Source organism: Danio aesculapii, chromosome 13, assembly GCF_903798145.1.
Source record: "Danio aesculapii chromosome 13, fDanAes4.1, whole genome shotgun sequence".
Classification (NCBI taxonomy): domain Eukaryota; kingdom Metazoa; phylum Chordata; class Actinopteri; order Cypriniformes; family Danionidae; genus Danio; species Danio aesculapii.
The window spans coordinates 13399932-13408032 of record NC_079447.1 but is presented as its reverse complement, the minus strand read 5'-3'; positions in this window follow the sequence as shown (position 1 = coordinate 13408032).

Below are 8101 nucleotides of genomic sequence, written 5' to 3'. Positions count from 1 at the left end.
ATATACCCCACCGTGATTGGTAGGTACGTTACATATCAAAATTGCGGGCCGCACTGAAATTAAACTTTTAAATTAAGGCGGGGGTCTCAAACTATCTTCCCACGGGCCACGAGTTTGAGACCCCTGGGCTACGTCCGAAACTGCTTACTACTCAGTAGCTACTGCATTTGAATTTAAATGTACTACTCGGCCGTTAGAAAAGTATGTTCTATACAGTATGAATGGGAGAAGTATATATTTAAATGGCGAACGTACTACATTCGCCAGTTTTTCATGGTCACGTGACCTACCCGCGTCAGTTGCGTCACTTCACTCCCATTCATTCATTCTCTCACGGGGCATCATGGGATAGCGCAGCGTGCATGGGATGCGCACTTCACAATCTCGCCGGAAGTAGTAAGTCATCCGGGTATTTCTCGCATACTGATTTTCGAATTCTATGAATTCGGACATACTAATCGGCTCGCATACTGATTTTAGCGTACTGTATAGTATGGAAGTATGTGGTTTCGAACGCAGCCTTGGTCAACAGACTTGTCATCAGACGGGCAAAGTTCCACCCATTAGCAACAATCTCCCCCTTATTAGCATACACAGCCCTAAGTGAGAAGCAGCTGTCCGCTATTAAGCCTCATTCACACTAATGACTCGCAGCGGCAAAGCGACAAGCGACTGTTAATTTCAATTGAGAGCCAGTGACTTCCACCAACCTCCGTCTACGCGAGCTTCAGCAACTGTTGGCGACCAGGTGGGCATGTCAAGCGACGTGACAAAGTTGAAAATCCTTCAACTTTATACAAATGAAGAGCGACTTTCTTGAGGGACAACCAATAGGAGCACCAGTAGAACTCACGTGATCCTCTCTCAGCTCGCTCAGAGGCCAGTTTGATTCCTCATGCTGTAGACCTACACACACCTGCGTTTGCAGCAGATCACCACACAGAGCGACAGGAAGCTACAAAGTCGCTGCTAGTGTGAATGAGGCATTAGTGTTTTTAGTTGTTCACACTACATGACTTTAAACATCGGCAGATCGCTGTGCCATTCATACTACATGACTTGGTTTTGTGTCTTTAAATCGCTGTGGTGTTCACACTATGCGACTCTACAGAAATTATCCACAAGAGGGCGGTCACACTACATGATCTGACAACAACTCGTTCCCCAACAGATCAGTCAAGCTACCAAACCATAGACATTGAAATGTTGAGGGAGGAGCTAAACACTTGTGTTCTGATGACATCCCGGATAGTGTTTTAAACTTCACTGAAAGCTTTCAAGGGAGTGTTTAAAAGCATCATCAATCAGCTGATGTCTGTCAAAACAGCATATTCTGTGCCGCGAATTAACTCCCGTTTATGAAAGTGAAAATGAAAGCAGGTGTTCTAGTAACGCAAGTAGTTATAGGCTGTATTACCAAAAAGATAATATTTTTAGTGTAAACCCAGAGTGAAGCGAGTGCATCTATGCTATTTTAGCCAATCACAGACATTTCTGTTGAGCTCCTGAACACAATGGCCATTCAGCTCATGCTGATATGCTCTCTCATTGGCTGCAGCTAGTCACTACATGGGACCACACGAGGGGTCAAGTCGGCCAACTGCTCTGGAATATTCAGCATGCTAGATATTGGATTTCCGTCTGCGAGGTGTCGGCGAGATGTCAGTGAGCGTCTTTGATGCGTTGTTCAGTAGTTCACACATAAAGACTGCCGAGCGCTGAGCACCCCCAAATTTTTCCCCGATCACAGCCCGATCTGTCGGCGAGCTTGGTAACTTCTAGGCTTAAGAGGATTATAAATGTGGATTTTTAGATGCACAAATAAAAACTGTAATCTCCATAGACGACCTTTTTCTGAGCTACTTCTTTTGGCAGTTTCAGTTTTTCTCAGAGAGAACATTAGTCCTCGTTTGAATGTGCTGCTATGGTGACACACAGTCGTTTGAAGCTCTGCCCTCCTTTATCTTCTTTGAATTTAATGCGACAGTCACCAAAACTGCACAATTAGGATCAGAGCCTCAAAGGGACAGTTTCACAGAGGTATTTTGAGCTGAGACTTAACATACACACTCTATGGACATCATAGACTTATTTTACATCTTGCAAAATGGGACATAACAGGTTCCTTTTAGGGTTCATGGTGTTTAGCTTAACCAACCATATCATGGCAATTTGTGGATTTTTGATGCAGTGGCTAATTTGTATTTATTTGTACGATCTCATCTGGACATTTTAGTATGGTTTGCTCTTCCTCCAATGATGGGTAGGGTTAGATGTGGGATTTGGGTGACACATCTCTTTTTAAAAATCATGGGTTCGAAAGAATTACCCAGTTTTCTGACAATACATAAAATAGTTATGAAATCGGGCTGGGATAATGGTGTTTGTTGGTGTTTGCTTATTTGCAAAAACATTTTATAAATAATTAATTGTGTAATGTAAGGTGTAATACTAAAATAATGACGTCAAAAGACAAGTTAAATATATTGCCTAATATTTCTTGTCATATTGGAAATGGAAGGTCAAGTTCATTGCATCATGGGATTATTTCAGGATTTTGAAGCAGCTTGTCAAACTCTAAGTGGTTGAAAGTGATCTGGAACAATTTGGAGGAACATTGAAAATTTGAGTAGGAGTAGTCAGAAACAGTAATATCAATGTTAAGTCCAACCAGTGCTCAAGATTGACAGAGTTTGAACGCATGCTCAAAATTTAACCTAACCACTCACGAACAAGACGTCAAAGCTATTAACGAGACAATGCAAACCCAGAAATCACACTAATTGTGAGTAGCCAATCCTGAATGCACTTTTTTCAGTGACATGCGTCTAATAAAGTGTCAATGTCATTGAGGATTGATGTAAGCCTTTTTTAGAAGCCCCAGTTTGATCTTCAGACATGTGTATATATATATATATATATATAACTTTTGGACCCTTAACAAGTGGGAGGCACATACGCACACTGTTGTAATTCCTACAGCGTTCACCTGATTTGGATGTAAATACCCTCAAATTAAAGCTGACAGTTTGCAGTTAAAGCACATCTTGATCATTTCATCCATTGAGAAAATCCATTGTGTTGGTGTATAGAGGCAAAAATGTTAGAATTATGTCGATGTCCAAACATTTATGGACTTAACTGTATATATATATATATATATATATATATATATATATATATATATATATATATATATATATATATATATATATATATATATATATATATATATATATATATATATATATATATATATATATATATATATAAATAAAGGTCCCCCACCCTTGTCCTAAAAAAATGTTAAAAAAAAAAAAAAAAATGGCTAGTGCCTACTATATAACCTACTATAAAGACATTTCAGCTTGGCCAGATGGGTAAATGATGAGTTATTTTCAGGGCTAGCCAAACATGCTGTATTAAAACATGAGATGGAAAGTATAGGCCTGAGCTCAGTGTTCCTTAAGATTTCTTTCAGCTGAAATCCGCTGCCAGGACTCAATCGCATCCTGTCTGTTATTCCCTGTCTTATATGTACCCCATCAGGCCTCATTCATGAAACATGAGCGGAACAAATTTCTGTGCAAATCATCCATATAAACATTCTTACATAAATTGTCGTATTCAATTCGGTGCAATGGTTTACTTAAAAAAGGACTTAAGAACAGTTTGCACAGAAATTAGTCCCGCTCATATTTCATGAATGAGATCCAGTATGTGTGTGTGTGCTGCATTTTTTAAACATTGACTTCAGAACATGATTTTTCTATGTTATGTTGTTGCATAGTGGTTGTTTTTTTCCAGAAGTAAATCTGTCTTGGAGTGATTTCTGACATGGTTAATTTGCTCAGCAGCTCACCTGGTATTGTACAGTAAAAACTCAAACTTTTGTCACACTGCTTAAAAATGCTAGGCTGTTTAAACCTACATTTGGGGAAATATGAACAAATCCAACTGTTTGGTTTAAACATTTAATAAATACAATAAACTCAAGTGTTGAGTTTGTCCATATTTCATCCAAATTTGAGTTGAGGCAAGTAAGCCTTTTTTAGGTTTACAATGAGTGGTCAGAAAATGGAGGAATTGATATTTATAGTTTAATATCAAATGTACAGCATTTGAAAAAAACAAACAGTAAAACTCCTTAAAATTCCTAATTTCAAAGTGCTTATGGATGGCTACTCATCAGATGCTGTTTTTTTTTCTGTAGTGCCCAAAAACGTGGCTCAACAAGTCCTCTACAAAGACACTGGAGTCTCTACTGATCTCTCAGCCAGTTTTTAATCAACCTGCAACAACGCGCCTGCAAGCACAGTAGCAGCAATTGAACAACACAAAGGCGCCATTCTCCATCCCTGCTGATGGATCCTGAGATTACTGGGGTGAGATAAAACCAGAGAGAGTGAGGGGTTTGGGGCCACTCTTGGCTGGGCCCTGCATTCCCGGTGATATTAACCTTTCAGGGAAATCAGTATGACACAGAAGCTGACAGAGGGTATAAATTATCTTTTGATTGCTGGTGTGGTGGGCTGTTTATATCACTGGTCATCTGGCACAAAGCGGAGCCCTGTTCCCCCTGTCTGCGGCCGTCAGGGCTTTTTTAATTACGGTAAGTGACCTTTGCGGTGATGCTGAAAGAAGGATGAGAGTGTGGGGCCAGGACTGTCCGTCTGATAAGCTGCTATGAGAAGACTCTTTCTCTTCTGGTGTCGCGTCTCTCTCTCTGCTGCACCGTTATCTCATGTTCATGTCTCGCTGGATCTTTCCTCTCCTCCTTTTCAGTCTAATTGAGCACGTCTCCATTACTTTCAAATTTGTACATAGTTTGTAGAATCTGATTGACTGCTCTAAGCAGTTTTCCTGAATTTGTCTGGCAAACGTTTTTTGAAACACCATTTTGTAAAGGAAAATCATTTCAGAAATTGATTCTGCATCGATTCCGATGCATTGCTATTCTTGTATCGATTCTGAGATTGATTTTTAACAGCATATGGCGCTGTATGCATTACAAACAGCCACACTGCTTGCATCCAATTCCTTACAAGTACCACTTAAACCTGAAATAATCATTAATACAGCAAAGAAAGGTTTCAGTTACAAGTGTTTATGGTGAGCTGTGTTTACATTAATATCATGAGATAAAAACCAACTTATATGATACAAAATATCAGAATCTATTTCTCAAATTATTTTTCACCACAGCTCCCCTTTTTATTTATTTATTTGTTTATTTTGCAGGGACAGTGCACATTAATTAGCATTTCTGCAAATGCACCAGAGTAGTGTATATGCAGAAGTATGCGGAAGGACTTTTATTTTGTCAGTAACCTGGGTCAAGCGCTTGTGGTGAACCGTATGCTGTTACAAAATCGGCGCGTTAAGGTCTGTTTTCTTTAAAAATCAGCTACCTCCACTGGAAGAAGCACTAGCTCCACATATACCCTATTAGCCAGAAGGCTATTTTCATCCGTTGTCCCTTCATCCACTGTGCCTCACAATTTACATTTTACCATTAAATTTTAATTGAACATGTCAATAGAACAATAAAAATACAGATGGGTACTATGGCTATAGCCCATCCTTAAAAGGTTGTCACGGTTGTAGGTTGTATGCACTTCCTGATGTGTCTGTGTTGTTGTCACATGATTTTGTTTTGTTTCATTCATGTGCGTTGTAGTGGCATGTTGGTGTTGTTTTGGTCACATGATTGATTGTTTTGCCAATCAGATGTGGTTAATTATCATGCCTATATCTGAGCGCTGAGTTTTTGTATCATTGTCAGTTCGTTATCGTTCATCGTTGTGAAGCCTGGTTTCATCTGTATCATCCTGATACTGTAGATGTTGGACTGAAGCAGCAAATATTAATTTATAATGACGAAGGGCAGATGGTAGCTGAATAACTACTGAGAGATGTCAGTTGCTGTATGGGCTTTCACTGCCTTTCTACACCTCACTTTCTTCGTGTGAAGAGTCCAGATGCAAAAGCAGCTACACGCCACTTCCGCCAAAAAATGAGATAATGACATTAAGTGCATGCTTTAGGCACATAGTATTTGTTCAACAAATAGATTTGCTTCTAATCATCTAAATCGCAGCATCAGCGCATTCAGAAATAACAGTTTTTTGGCAAAAGCCGCTAAACGCCACTTTTCCCTTGACAGCAAAAGCCGATATATCCCGAGAACCAATCAGAAGCTGTGAACCGAATCATATGTTTTCAATGTAACAGCGCACTGATACATCATCTTTTATGAGGAGTTTGATGAACTGGATGAGCCTGTACCACTGTCAGGGAATGGCAAATGAAAACGTCCCTTACCTCAAAACTCTGTGCATTATAAGAAAAAGAAAGCACACTGTACAGTCGGAAGTGTAGCATGCATTCATAACGTTTTATGCACAGAGACGCTACTTTGAATGAGTCCGATTTACTATACATTAAACGGCAACACGGTTTCACGAAAGAGTTAAGATGCTCTTTTATGTTACGTGGATGCTATGAGGATTAACAAGAGACCAAGACCTTAAGTATGGTGAGAATGAATGAATGACAGCTTCAAAAATTGTCTAAGAGACATCTCTTTTTGCCCAGTAGGCACACTACCTTGTGTTTTATTTGCTAATGTAAGCTGTTTTTAAAAAGATAAATATACTGTATAAAACTTTACATTATTTGTATTACTTCATAATATCTATACGTCTGATAAGCTTTTTATATTAATGGACAATGCACAGATGTTGATGTTTCACAGTGTTTTTACATTACTTATTTGAATCTACCAAGTTTAGTTTACAGTGTTTGCAATGTTTAGATTACTTACATTTAATCTAAATCCCAAATATCAGACAACAGATTGTTAAGATTTAATTAATGTCAGTTTTAATGTTATTGATTAAAGCACTTACTTGACAGATTTCGTTCATTCATTTTCATTCTGCTTTTTCCCTGGTTTACCACAGCGGAATGAACCGCTACTTACTTGACAGATTTATGTATTTTTAATTTTAGGTGGTTTGTGTAATGTGTTTATGTTTGATAAAATAATTTCTAATTGCATCTTTAGTGATTTTCAACAAATTACACTGTATTATCCCAATAGTGGATTTAGAGGTTTTTGCAAAAACAAGCACTGGTGGATTTAGCTGCTTTTGACACAAAGGAAAATTTACCTTGTTAAAAACCAAAGAATTGTCTAAAGTGACATTTTTGAAAAAAAGAGTATTTTATTTACTAGCTAACAACCTTATCATTACATATAAAATAAAACTTCTAAACGTAATTATTGTCACGGATTGGTCAGGCTCTCACGATCCCCACTCACGAAGATCACCATCACCTGACTTCTAATGAGCACACAGCTGCATCACATTCACGAGCACCAGATAAAAGCACAGCACTCCAGTCGCTCATTGTCCGGGCTCGTCTCGACGAAAGCGGACAACTGAGCGACCACTCAGCGTAGTCATCCTCAGCTAAAACAAACGCTTTACTTACCTGTTCTCTTTGTATTCCTCCTAGTCTTCCTGGTCCACCCGAATCGTCCTGTCTTCCAGTCCTTCCAAGTCTGTGTCATCCTCTGTCAGCTGTATCTGGTGTGTGCTGTCCATCCTCGTGTATTCCTGTTACCCAGCCACGGAGGAAAAGACCCCAACATCATTCCTGATCCTCCTGGCTATCCTTCATGTGCTCCTTGTTGTCATTTAATAAACACCCTAACGTTTCCTTACCTCTGTCTCCTGTCCGCTTCATAACAGAAGCCCGGACCTTTAACGACGACAACATGAGCACCCCCGATCACTTTCAAGAGCTGGTGGACCAGTTGAAGCGGATTCTACAGCCACCAGCTCCACTTTCCAACGCACCACCAGCACCGAGCACTTCCGCCTCCACAGTTTCTTCTTCGGCCCTTCCTTCCAGTCCCATGGCCCGACCAGCGCCCTACTCAGGCGGAGCGGGGGAGTGCAATGGTTTTCTGTTACAATGTTCCCTCATATTCGAAATGCAACCTTCTCTATATCCCACAGATAAGTCAAAGATCGCCTACATCGTATCACTACTCTCTGGGCCTGCACTTAAATGGGCTGAGACGATCTGG